General features: G+C 35.1%; 1 long non-coding RNA gene across 1 annotated transcript; it reads right to left on the bottom strand.

Annotated features, from left to right (window-relative positions):
• On the bottom strand, positions 1–11,832 carry LOC131618549 (uncharacterized). The gene is made up of 3 exons (XR_009288885.1): positions 11,780–11,832; positions 290–1,372; positions 1–156 (listed from the first exon to the last, which is right to left on the bottom strand). It is a non-coding gene; the product is annotated as an uncharacterized LOC131618549 (long non-coding RNA).
• Positions 11,833–14,609: the final 2,777 nt, after the last annotated feature.

Raw genomic sequence — 14,609 nt, 5'->3', positions numbered from 1 at the left:
AACGTCACAACCTTTTCAAAGCCTCAGCGCAGTCATTATTCTAGTTTTCATCACATCAAACTGCGTTGTAACCACAGCCGCTAAGCCACCAGATAAAGCTCCAACTGCAATTGTTTCCCAAGCCTTGAGTTCCCGTCCTAGAAGTTTTTGGATACCCTGTAACATTCATGAAAATACGCCATTTTAGAGAGTAATGAAGGATTTTCAAAGAATTTATAATGCATAAATAAAAAATTTCTATAGAGAAATCCAAAATCAAGAAGCACAAGGGATCAAAAAATGTATGCACCTTTTTAGATTCCGCATAAAGTCCCATGCCGGCAACATAAAATGGAATTTCTCGACAAAGTGTGGCTCCGGTTCCACGAAAAATACCTTTAAGACAAAGTGTGGCTCCGGTGCCAGAATTTCAATGTGATCTCTGAAGGATTGGAAGTTATACCTTGGCAAGATCCTCGGCGAAGCTCTGAAGCTTACCCGTGAGAGATGAGACATGCTGTTGTAGAGATGGAATGACCTATTTTGCTAAAAACACAAATGCACCAATTGTTTTTTCTAAATACTCAAATACACCAATTATATATACTAACAGTTTTGCGTGATTTGCTGTAGAAAATCTTGTTAGCTTAAGCCCATAGCTTCAAGTGACTATTATCAGCATACTGAATCGGCAATGGATCTGGTAAGTGTCAATTATCAGCTTGTGTTTTATGTGATAAGTGCATTGGTTTATTCATCATATGTAGCAGCAACATGAGAAACGAATTTTTTTTGACATCATATTCAACACAAACATTAAATTTCTTTGCTTTATATATAGTTAGAAATAAGCTTGAATAATCCAAATAGAAACGCGAAAAATATGGCTTTCTAATAGAATTATTGAATATAGCAATATTGAAAAATCAAAGACAACCTCTTAAAAGGGCCTTTTCTTTGAGTCGTTGACAGTGTCACAAAGCTTAAAACTTTGAATCAAATAAAATTACTAACAATCCATCCACATCTGATGAAGAAAGACGAGCAAGCAAGAAGATTTCATCAATTATGCTTATGACATACCGTCTTCAATTTGCTTCAACTTGGACTGAAGTACGTCGATCTCTTCATCAACCTTTCCTGACCTCTATTAACAACATACAATACATACATAAGATGTTAAACACATGATCCTAAAACTCTTCACCAATCAAATACTAAACGTTTTCGAAATAAAAGTAAGAAAAACTCAAAAAGTGATTGGTTTGGATATTTTAGCGAACACTTTGCAGGCAACAAATTGGTCGTATGACATGTTTTTCAACAACAACTTGTTCAGCAACCGCACCGCCGACGAATCTTCCCCCTTCCGTGTGAGTCAACACCACCAAACCTGAAACAACAAACACTAAATCAAAATCAAAATCAAAATTGAACCTGTATAATACTCAATAATATCAATGAAAAAGAGATGGAGATGAAAGAAGAAGAGGGAGAAAGAAGATGGAAGCAGAAGTCGCATAGAAGAAAAATCAATCCATAGAGAAATCAACAGCCTATTAGAACAAGATTTGTTCTGATCAATATTCTTAGTTTTGATGATAACAATGTATATGAATTTTGTATGAGATAATGTGGTACTCTAATACTATGCAATTTCCATTTCAGGAATTATATAAAGAGTATGCACAAAATCAGCGCAAGAAGCACTGACTCAGAAGGTTCAGCATGCAACATCAGAACATGGTCTGGCAAGACATCAGAAGATGGTCAAGCAGAATCAGAACATGGGTCTATGGAAGCATCAGAAGGACTTGAGATCAGAAGCAGAAGCACTGAAGTTCTCATGGTATCACGCTCAGAAGCACTTCAAGGTCAGAAGACAAGAAGATGCTCTGCACCAAGCTGTTTGACTCTGATGATATTCAAACGTTGTTCACACAAACATCAGATCAGAAGCAAGTACTAGCTGGCAGGCTACGCTGACTGACAAAAGGAACGTTGAAGGCTATTAAAGGCAACGTCAGTAGACACAGCGAAAGCAAGGCTCGAGGTAGTTGACAAAAGAGTGAAACATTAAATGCAATGCTGTACGGAATACGCAAAGCATTAAATGCTCCCAACGGTCATCTTCTCAAACGCCTATAAATATGAAGTTCTGATGAAAAGCTATGTTACGAACTTTGAATACAACACTTGCGCAAATATACAGAAACGCTGTCAAATTCAAAAAGCTCTCAAACTTCATCTTCAACCTCACTACATTGCTGTTGTAATACTTTAGTGAGATTAAGCTTAAACTTAAGAGAAAATCACAGTTGTGATAATAGCTTTATAAGAAGCATTGTAACTCTTAAAAGAATTTGTTTACATTAAGTTGTAAGAACTAGAGTGATCAGGTTGTTGATCAGTATACTCTAGAAAGTCTTAGAGGGTATCTAAGCAGATTGTTCCTAGAGTGATCAGGTTGTGATCAGTATACTCTAGAAGACTTAGAAGTTGTCTAAGTGGAAAACCATTGTAATCTTGTGTGATTAGTGGATTAAATCCTCAGGTGAGGTAAATCACTCCAAGGGGGTGGACTGGAGTAGTTTAGTTAACAACGAACCAGGATAAAAATCATTGTGCAAATTGTTTTTATCTTACAAGTTTTAAAGCTACACTTATTCAAACCCCCCTTTCTATGTGTTTTTCTATCCTTCAATTGGCATCTGAGCGCCGGTTCTAAGGTGCAAGCACTTAACCGTGTTTAGAAAAGATTCAGGAAGAGAAAAACACTAAGTCAAGATGGTTGAGACTCCACCACCTACATCTGGCTCAGCTGAGCAATACAATGGAAATGGTAACACTGGTTATACTAGACCGCCAGTATTTGATGGTGAAAACTTTGAATACTGGAAAGATAAACTTAAAAGTTACTTCCTTGGTCTAGATGGTGACTTATGGGATCTTCTGACGGATGGTTACAAACATCCAGTGAACGCTACTGGCGTAAGGCTTACAAGACAATAAATGAATGATGATCAAAAGAAGCTTTTCAAAAATCATCATAAATGTAGGACTGTTTTGCTGAATGCTATCTCTCATGCTGAGTATGAGAAGATATCTAACAGGGAAACTGCCTATGATATATATGAGTCACTGAAAATGACCCATGAAGGAAATGCTCAAGTCAAGGAGACCAAAGCTCTTGCTCTAATCCAGAAATATGAAGCCTTCAAGATGGAGGACGATGAAAATATTGAGAAGATGTTTTCAAGATTTCAAACGCTAACTGCTGGATTAAGAGTTCTTGACAAAGGCTACACCAAGGCTGATCATGTAAAGAAGATCATCAGAAGCTTTCCCAGAAGATGGGGTCCAATGGTGACTGCATTCAAGATTGCAAAGAATCTGAATGAGGTTTCTTTGGAAGAGCTAATCAGTGCCTTGAGAAGCCATGAGATAGAGCTGGATGCAAATGAGCCTCAGAAGAAAGGTAAGTCTATTGCATTAAAATCTAATTATAAAAAATGCACTAACGCTTTTCAGGCTGAAGAAGTAGATTCTGAAGAATCAGAATCAGAAGAAGAAGATGAACTGTCCATGATCTTCAGAAGGGTAAACCATCTCTGGAAGAGCAAGCAAAGGAAGTTCAAGAGCTTCAGAAGTTCAAAGAAGCCTGAAAGAGGAGAATCTTCTGGAGGCAGAAGATCTGACAAGAAGAAGGTCATCTGCTATGAGTGCAATGAGCCTGGACACTTCAAGAATGAATGTCCAAAACTTCAGAAGGAGAATCCCAAGAAGAAGTTTCATAAGAAGAACGGTCTTATGGCAACATGGGATGATTCTGAATCAGAATCAGAATCAGACTCTGAAGGAGAGCAAGCAAATCTTGAACTAATGGCCACAGTGGATGATGGATCAGAATCTACATCAGAATCAGATTCTGAAGAGGTATTTTCTGAACTGTCTAGAGAAGAGTTAGTTTCCAGCTTAACTGAACTTCTGGAACTCAAGGCTCATCTTAGTATCAAATACAAAAAGCTGAAAAAACAATTTGAATTTGAAACTAAGAAGCTGGAAGTGGAAAATTCTGAATTGAAGGAAAAAGTTTTAAAATTATCCAAAGATATTGGATCTCCTTCTAAATCAGAAAAATCCATTCCTAGTCTCAATCATATTCTGAAAGAATATGACTCGAGCTTCAGAAAGTTCCTATCTAGAAGTACTTGCAGAAGCCATCTTGCTTCTATGATATATGGTGTTTCTGGAAACAAAAGGTTTGGTTTTGGCTATGAGGGTGATACCTCACACAAATTTGAACCTGTTGATGATTTGAAAATCACATACAAGCCATTGTATGATCAGTTCAAATATGGCCACTCACATGATATAAGGCTCACCTCACATGCACAGAGCTTTCACACTACACACACCAAGAAGCATGTGACACAACCTAATAGATATCATGCTGCCAAACCTAAAGAATATCATGTTGTTTCTCCTGTTACTTATAATGCTAAACCCAAGTTCAATCAGAACTTGAGGAAAACTAACAAGAAAGGACCCAAGAAATTGTGGGTACCTAAGGAGAAGATAATTACTGTTGCAGATATCCTTAGCAGCAAAGAAGACAAAGCACAAAATGTCATGGTACCTGGACTCTGGGTGCTCGCGACACATGACGGGAAGAAGGTCTATGTTCCAAGACCTGGTGCTTAAATTTGGTGGAGAAGTCAAGTTTGGAGGAGAACAGAAGGGCAAGATTATTGGCTCTGGAACCATAAGTATTGGTAACTCTCCTTCCATAACTAATGTACTTCTTGTAGAAGGATTAGCGCATAACTTATTGTCCATAAGTCAATTAAGTGACAATGGTTATGACATAATCTTCAATCAAAAGTCTTGCAAGGCTGTAAGTCAGAAGGATGGCTCAATCCTATTCACAGGCAAGAGAAAGAACAACATTTATAAGATTGATCTTTCAGATCTTGAGAAGCAGAAGGTGACTTGCCTTATGTCTGTTTCTGAAGAGCAATGGGTCTGGCACAGAAGATTAGGACATGCTAGTTTGAGAAAGATTTCTCAGATTAACAAACTAAATCTGGTCAGAGGTCTCCCAAATCTGAAATACAAATCAGAAGCTCTTTGTGAAGCATGTCAGAAGGGCAAGTTCTCCAGACCTGCATTCAAATCTAAGAATGTTGTCTCTTCCTCAAGGCCGTTAGAACTTCTGCACATTGATCTGTTTGGACCCGTCAAAACAGCATCTGTCAGAGGGAAGAAATATGGATTAGTCATCGTAGATGATTATAGCCGCTGGACATGGGTAAAGTTCTTAAAACACAAGGATGAGTCTCATTCAGTGTTCTTTGAATTCTGCACTCAGATTCAATCTGAGAAGTTGTGCAAAATCATAAAGGTCAGAAGTGATCATGGTGGTGAATTTGAGAACAGATTCTTTGAGGAGTTCTTCAAAGAAAATGGTATTGCCCATGATTTCTCTTGCCCTAGAACTCCACAGTAAAATGGAGTTGTAGAGCGAAAGAATAGGACTCTACAAGAAATGGCCAGAACCATGATCAATGAAACCAATATGGCTAAGCACTTCTGGGCAGAAGCAATAAACACTGCATGTTATATTTAGAATAGAATCTCTGTAACACCTATTCTAAATAAGACTCCTTATGAATTGTGGAAGAACAGAAAGCCCAACATTTCATATTTTCATCCTTTTGGATGTGTTTGTTTCATTCTGAATACTAAAGATCATCTTGGTAAGTTTGATTCTAAGGCACAAAAATGTTTCCTTCTTGGATATTCTGAATGCTCTAAAGGCTACAGAGTATACAATACTGAAACATTGGTTGTAGAAGAATCAATCAATATCAGATTTGATGATAAGCTTGGTCATGAAAAGCTAAAGCAATTTGAGAATTTTGCAGATATAGATATTGATATATCAGAAGCTGTAGAACCAAGAAGCAAAGTTTCAGAAGCTGAAAATCTCAGAAGCAAAGAATCAGAAGATCAAGTTGCTGCATCTTTAGAGAATCTCAGAATTTCTGAAGAGCCAACAGTCAGAAGATCTTCTAGACTCACCTCAGCTCACTCAGAAGATGTGATCCTTGGGAAGAAAGATGATCCTATCAGAACTAGATCATTTCTAAAGAATGGTAGTCAGAATCAGTGACCAGAATCAGAAGATGAAAAGCTCTACTCTCATCAGAAGCAAATGCAATACAACACAGCTGTCATCTAGTGTTTCTGATGGTGAACACGTGTTTGCACGAATGGTAAAAGCGTGAGTGAATCTGATGGGACGCCGCCCTAGGAAACTGTGTAAATCATTTCAATTACCACGTTCTCTCACCTAACGTCACTCATCATTTAATGCAGTTGATTTCATTTGATTCTGTAACTGTTTATTCTCATAACTTTATTGCATTCTTTTTCAAATCCGTCTCTATAAATACATTTCAAATCATAACGTTTATCTTTTTCGCTCCCATTCTCTCTCTCCTTGTGCATGCATTTTTGTAACCTCTTTTCCCTTTTCTTTAACCCTAAGCGCAAACCCGCAATTTGTTCTTGCAATCTCAGTACTGTTTCAATGGCTGCCTCATCATCTCTCAACGCCGGTTCATCTACTCCTCTCCATCTTCAAGAAGGAGTTCAGGAAATTGTTCCAGTTATCGCCTGCTCTATTTCCAAAAAGGAGTTAGAAGTTATCTGTGAACTTATGGTAGACTTTGACAGTCTTGAAGAACATGGGTATCATCTTAAAGAAGATATCATCTTTCAAGGATGGACCTCTTTATTTGCTGAGTTCTGTGGACCGGTTTACCCAGATCTAGTAAAGGAATTTTGGGTGCATGCTGTTGTTGCCCCTAAATCTATTTTGTCCTTTGTCCATGGGAAGTTTGTGGTTGTCACTGAAAACATCCTGAGAATGATGTTTGATCTAAGAAACCCTGAGGGTGCTCATGAAATTGATCAAAGGGCTGATTAGGAAGAGGTCTTAACTACTCTTTATTCAGACGTAAAGGAGACAAAGCGTGTCAAGGACATGAGGGACCTCTTTAAAATCTGGACCAAGATTCTTCTGGGGTGTTTCTATCACAGGAAAGGAACACATGCTTCAGATTTTGTCAACAATGAGCAGAAATACATTCTGTATTGCATTGCCACTAAGAAGAAGGTTGATGTTATCTACATAATCTTCAACCACATGTGGAATGCTGTGAGGGATTCCAGAAATGCCTTCAGAATAAAGAAGTGTACTATTATTCCTTTTGGAAGAATCATTACAAACCTTCTGGTTCATTCCAAGATTGTTGAGAAATTGGAAGCTGAAGGTACCATCAAAGATCTGGTTGTTAATACTAGAAGTTGCTTGAATGCTCTCACCTTGAGAAAGATGAGTATTATTGAGACTATCATCAAAACCCCTCAACCTCTTCCTGGAGCAAGAAGCAGAAGAGATCCTATTCTTGCTGACTTTGAACCCTTCTTCAGAAGTGAGATACCAGAAGTCAGAACTAGATATCTGAATTCTCTCAAGGAAGAAAAAGAAGAACAAGAAAAAGTAAAAGGTGCTCCTGCAAAAGGAGGTCGCAAGAAAGCTTCCACCTCCAAGCCTGCTGCATCAGAAGATGTCTCAGAAGTTGCTCTTGAAGCAGCTGTAAAGAAGGAAAGAAGGACTAAGAGAAAATTTGATCATCCTTCTGATAACCAGGAGAAGGTAGTCCAGAGTGTAGCTGTTGCTACTACTGTTGAGAAAGTCGTTCTAAAAGAAGTTGTTGCTGAAGAAGTTCAGAAAGTTGTTGTTGAAAAAGAGTCTGCTGAGAAGAAGAAGAAGAAGAGAAGTATGAAAAATAAGAATGTGGAAAGTAAAAAGGCTGTTGAAAAGAAGGAGACAAGAAAAAGAAAATTAATCTTGAATGATTCGGATGCAGAAGAAGAAGATCAAGAAGGACCAACAACTCAAGTAGTTGAAGGTCAGAAGGCTGCTGAAAAAGAGAAGGAGAGACTGGAATCTGCCAGAAGAAGAGAAATTTCTCTTGGAAAGGCTAAGATTGTGGAAGAGCAGAAGAGTAAGAAGCAGAGGAAACTGGAGGCTGTAGTTGAGGCTATTCAGAAGGTGTCCAAAGGTATACATCTCTCTGAACCTGATTTTGTTCCTGCTTTACGTTCAGAAGTTGCATCAATAGCTGTTGCTCAAACCCCTGAACCAGTAAATCAACCAGAAAAAGCCCCATCAGAATCACCTATAAACATCCATGTTCTCACACCTCTTTCTTCTCCTGTAACCAAAACCCTTACCCCTCCTCATTCACCCATCACAAATGTTCACATTCCTTCATCTCCACCCACAATCAACCTTGCTTCTGACCAGGAAATTGAAAACCCTGTCCTTGATATACCACCCCTTCAAACTCTCTTTCCACCTCACACAAATATATCCATTTCTCAACCCCCACCTCATGCAAACTATGAACCAATTCCTTCCATATCTCAAAATAATTCTGCTGTATCAGATATTCCAGATTCTGCATCACATGAGCAATTGCTCCGTGACTGCAATTACACACCCAAGCCTCGTCCTGAAGCTGAGATGGTAGTGTTAGATTCTGAGAATGAAGCAGAATCATCTTTTCGTTTGGATAGAGAGCCTCAACCCTATTCTGTCCCAAACCCAGATTCCCCCATAACCAAAATAAACTCCCATCGAGCATACCCTATTGGTGTAATTTATGAAATGGTAAAGAGGAACCTCAGAAGAATCTTTGATACTCTCAGAATAGTTGAACATGCTGGCTTAAATGATGTTGCTATGCGAAAATTCTGGAGAATCTTCCGAAGAAGAGCAGATGCTTATTTTGAAGAGCTTCAGAAAATTTGTGTAGAACTTGCTCCACGCCCTTGTGGAATTCTGAGGAGTTATGAAGAATTCTGGTTCAGTCGTCTCGGAGGGAGATATATTTTTGAAGAGAAGAAATTCACTGATGAGCTTGTAGAAGCAAGGATTGCTGCGGAAATGGAAGCTAACCCTTGCAGGGATATTGTGGTATGGAGACCTAAGTATCTAGTTCTGACTAGAGACTTCAAATCTTTGTTCGACTTTCTGAGGGAAAATCCTTCTGAGAAAGACCCCAACATGGTCATTCCAGAAGTTGTTGACCCACCAGAAGTTGAAGGTCCTTCTGCCACAAGGAATCTTGCTGCCATTCTTCAAGCTCTTGAGAATGGAGATTCTGATCTTCCTGCTGCAGAATATGAAGGAGATGCTTCTATGGAAGAAGCTGATGCTGAAGATCATCTTGCTGAGTCTGTTCCTATTGAGGAAAATCAAGGTGATGATCTGATTATGGAAGCTGCGGTTCAGAATGTTGTCCCTCTGGACAGAAGTTGTGAAGCTTCTTCTGGTGAAGACTCTAGAGGTTATTCAGAAGAACCAAGCTGAGCTATCTTCTCGCATGGACGCGCAAGATACTACTAATGCTGAGTTCCACACTTTCATGGAGAGGCAGACTGAGAGCAATGCTGGGATTCATGACATGCTGGCCAAGATTATGTCTAAGCTAGGGTCGTCTTAGTCGTTGTGTCTTAGTAGTTTCTCTTTGTTTCTTGCATCTGCTTTCTATGCATTCTCCTTGTACTTCTGATAATTCTCCTTTTGCTAATCAATGAAAATTATCCTTCCTTCTCTCATATTGTTTGTTTTTCATCTGAATCTTTTATGTTTTTTGATGTTATGACAAAAAGGGGGAGAAAATGTGATAAATGATCTGATTTATATTATCAGTTGCTGGGAGAAAGTCTCCATATTTCTAACAGAACTTGCAAGTTCTATGTCTTTGAGTGTTTTGCAGGAATTGAAGATATTCTTAAAAGCTCAACATGAGAAGCAAAGACTTGGGGAAAAGCAATTCTGTATAGAATCAAGCTCATGGAATTTGAAGCAAGCTGAGTGTTGTAAAGCTTCAAGATCAGAAGCAAGAAGGAAGAATGTTCTGATATTCTGATGATAGAATATGCTCTAACTCATTCTTATTCCTTATATGTCCTGATGCATGTTTTTAGTTCTAAAATATGCTCTGAAACATTATTGTTTGCTCTGATACATAAGTATATGTTCTGATACATATTTTATGTTCTGATTCATTCATGCTCTGACTGTTGTCGTTTAGCTTGTTCTGTAACATTTCAGGATGTAGAGATGCTCTGATGATGCTCTGGTACATTCAACAATGTTCTGATACAATCTAGCATGCAGTGATTCAAGAAGAAATTCAAGCTCTGAAGTTGTCCTATGGAAGCAAGAATCAGAAGCTATGAATGTTCTGAAGATCTAAGCATATGTGATCGTCTCAACTGAAATGGAAAATACCCAGGCAAGTCCTTTATGTATAAATTTCTTCTAGTATTTATTTCAGGGGGAGATTATTTATCTCAGGGGGAGATTGTTAATCTCAGGGGGAGACATATTCACACACTATGTTTATATGCTTATGCTATAGTTGTGTAATTGTCTTTAGCCGTCTGATATTCTGATCGCAAATTCATATCATTTATATATGTTTTTGTCATCATCAAAAAGGGGGAGATTATTAGAACAAGATTTGTTCTGATCAATATTCTTAGTTTTGATGATAACAATGTATATGAATTTTGTATGAGATAATGTGGTACTCTAATACTATGCAATTTCCATTTCAGGAATTATATAAAGAGTATGCACAAAATCAGCGCAAGAAGCACTGACTCAGAAGGTTCAGCATGCAACATCAGAACATGGTCTGACAAGACATCAGAAGATGGTCAAGCAGAATCAGAACATGGGTCTATGGAAGCATCAGAAGGACTTGAGATCAGAAGCAGAAGCACTGAAGTTCTCATGGTATCACGCTCAGAAGCACTTCAAGGTCAGAAGACAAGAAGATGCTCTGCACCAAGCTGTTTGACTCTGATGATATTCAAACGTTGTTCACACAAACATCAGATCAGAAGCAAGTACTAGCTGGCAGGCAACGCTGACTGACAAAAGGAACATTGAAGGCTATTAAAGGCAACGTCAGTAGACACAGCGAAAGCAAGGCTCGAGGTAGTTGACAAAAGAGTGAAACATTAAATGCAATGCTGTACGGAATACGCAAAGCATTAAATGCTCCCAACGGTCATCTTCTCAAACGCCTATAAATATGAAGTTCTGATGAGAAGCTATGTTACGAACTTTGAATACAACACTTGCGCAAATATACAGAAACGCTGTCAAATTCAAAAAGCTCTCAAACTTCATCTTCAACCTCACTACATTGTTGTTGTAATATTTTAGTGAGATTAAGCTTAAACTTAAGAGAAAATCACAGTTGTGATATTAGCTTTTATAAGAAGCATTGTAACTCTTAAAAGAATTTGTTTACATTAAGTTGTAAGAACTAGAGTGATCAGGTTGTTGATCAGTATACTCTAGAAAGTCTTAGAGGGTATCTAAGCAGATTGTTCCTAGAGTGATCAGGTTGTGATCAGTATACTCTAGAAGACTTAGAAGTTGTCTAAGTGGAAAACCATTGTAATCTTGTGTGATTAGTGGATTAAATCCTCAGGTGAGGTAAATCACTCCAAGGGGGTGGACTGGAGTAGTTTAGTTAACAACGAACCAGGATAAAAATCATTGTGCAAATTGTTTTTATCTTACAAGTTTTAAAGCTACACTTATTCAAACCCCCCCTTTCTAAGTGTTTTTCTATCCTTCACAGCCTAGTGATTTATTATGAATAAGGATGAGAAGTTGTAACCATTTCAATTTCGTAACCGTGTTGGAAGTGGAGAAACCATTTGAATTTAAGACCATGAAGTAAATAAGTAACGAATGCATAGTGGAAGATGGAGGGAGAAAATTACAACATATGGAAGTTGAGAAATCAATACTGATGTGGCGCAAGTTGAAGGACCAAATATTCTTATAATGAAAATGCGTAACTGCAATAGCATGAGAAGCTGGGAGGGTGAAACTTCCACAGCAATAATTGCCACAGCCCACCATGCATATGAATGATCAGAAAATGATGCTTAACCGCCAAAGCTGATGTGGAATTATCAGAGAACAGATGCTGATGTGGATGGCCTAAGAATTGCTCAAATGCTAGACTCTTCTTATATGATAGATGTCAAAACATAAATAATATTTATATTTAAAAAAAATATTTTTGATTTAAATTTTTTTATATATACAAAAATAATAGACGCTAATTTATTATCTTCTTTGAAAGTAAAAAAAATTATTGGTTAAATAATTTTGTATTTCTTTCAATTCCATTTTTATTACATTTTGAAAATTAATCTGCGAACCACACAAGTACCCGTGTGAATGCAGGGGTAACACACCAGTATCATGCGAACGCACGGTAACATACCAATACCGTGAGAGCGCACGAGTAACCATACCAATATCGTCCGAACGCAAGGAATATTATAATTTTTGTACAATTATAAAAATTAAAAAAAATAATTTATTAATCCAAACACGATATAAATATTTCGTTTTTTAATTATTTATGTATCTAGGATTTTTATTTTTAAATTATTTTTAATTTAAGATATAAAATTATTTAAGATAATATATAAAAATTGAAATATATATTATTGTTGTAAAACAATTTTGGTAAAATCTTTATGTTTTTATTTTAAAAGAATGTTTTTTTAAATTATAATCTATTTTGGTAAGGTAATTTTATTTTTTTACTGACATTTTAATTATATTTTAAAAATAAAGCGTGCGTATCACACTAGTACCTGTGCGGATGTACGGATATCCTAAGATAATAGTCATATGCATGATGATGTATGATTATTGTGATTGTATGATTGTCTAAGTGGCTGATTTCGTCTTAGTGATGAACTTGCATTTTATCATTATGATGTCATGGCATATGCATTTTGGTGTGGTGTTTTTTTTTACAAATTATTTTCTTCATTGATATATGATGAATTATGTAAAGTGTCTTAGTGGTTGGTTGATTATATCGGGATCATGTAATTTAAAAGCTTAAATCTTTACATTTTTCGTGAGTAATTTATGTTTTGTGATATATGTGAGTGCTAAATATCAAAGCTTTTATATATATATATATATATATATATATATATATATATATATATATATATATATATATATATATATATATATATATATATATATATATATATATATATATATATATATATATATATATATATATATATATATATATATATATATATATATATATTAAGATTTATTTATATTTAAAGGATAATAATTATTGGCTTAAATAGTTTTTTTTTTATTGTTGTAAGTTTTTTTTTAATAGAGTGGTATCCTTCCTTTTGTGCCGACTAATCCATCCAATAGGAGTTTTTTAAGTTGATGTATTTTTTATTTAGGTCCCTAAATTTTTTGGATGGACTCCGTAAACTGTTGATAAAAAAAATTAGAATCTTTGATGGGATCAACTCAAGCCCTATGCAGTCACAAGGTTATCTCTATCCACTATACTTACCTTTCAATTTGTTTCTTACATTGCAACATAAATATATATTACTTAAAACTCTTAAGGGTTGGTCTAGCGTGGAAGCTTGAGTCTTGAGAGTCTGCTCCTTACAATTAGGTGCTATCAATTCTTGTGTTGGGCATGTTCATTCAGAATTTTGTTCTAGCTTTTGGTAATAATTTCATAATATTACCAAAATAGTTTTTTTAATTTTTTTCATATCATTAAATAATTTAATTAATGTGTAATTAAAATATTAAATAATTTATTAAATATTTCAACTATTTTATGTTTCAACTAATAATAAATTATTATTATTTCAAATACTAATGATTAATTAGTTTATAAAATACTGAATAATTATTGAGATAAACTAAATAGTTGAAAATATTATTAAATAGTATGGAATAATTATTAAACAATATGAAACAATATAAAATATTTAATTATTATTTACTAATTAAAAAATTATTTTATCATTAATTAGTAGTTAAAATATTTTTATATTATATATTTAATTATGGTTGAAATGTTAAATAATTTATTAAATATGAAATAAGCATTTCATTATGTTTGAAACATAAATAATTGAAATATTTGATAAAATAATTATTGAATAAATTAAATAATTTAGTTTATTTCAACTATTTAGTTTATTAAATAAATATTTTATTAAATATTTCAACTATTTAGTTTATTTAAACATTTAGTCTATTAAATATTTCAATTATTAATGCTCAAACTATTTATCTTATTAAATATTTAATTATTTAATATATCAACTATTACTATTTCAACTATTAATTAATAATAAAGTAGTTTATTAAATATTAATAATGCTCGTTAACTTTTGAAACTTTGAAAATGCTCTATTTCATATATATTGGCAAAAGAAAAGTATTTTATATTTTTTGGATTCTGAATTCTTTGCTTAATTTTGTTTTGTATATAGATGTTGTTTATGGAAATTGACCCCTTACAATCCATATTATAGGTACAAATTAAATTGAAGCTTTGAAGCATGAAAAATATCATGTGATTGCGGGAGAAAATTGGATTTTATCAAATTCATTTATTTTATTTTAAATTATATATTTTTCTAAAAATGTAATT

The sequence above is a fragment of the Vicia villosa genome, linkage group LG7 (genome assembly GCF_029867415.1).
Source record: "Vicia villosa cultivar HV-30 ecotype Madison, WI linkage group LG7, Vvil1.0, whole genome shotgun sequence".
Classification (NCBI taxonomy): Eukaryota; Viridiplantae; Streptophyta; class Magnoliopsida; order Fabales; family Fabaceae; genus Vicia; species Vicia villosa.
Note: the sequence above shows the minus strand (reverse complement) of the source record. Positions and strands in the feature narration are given on the sequence as shown.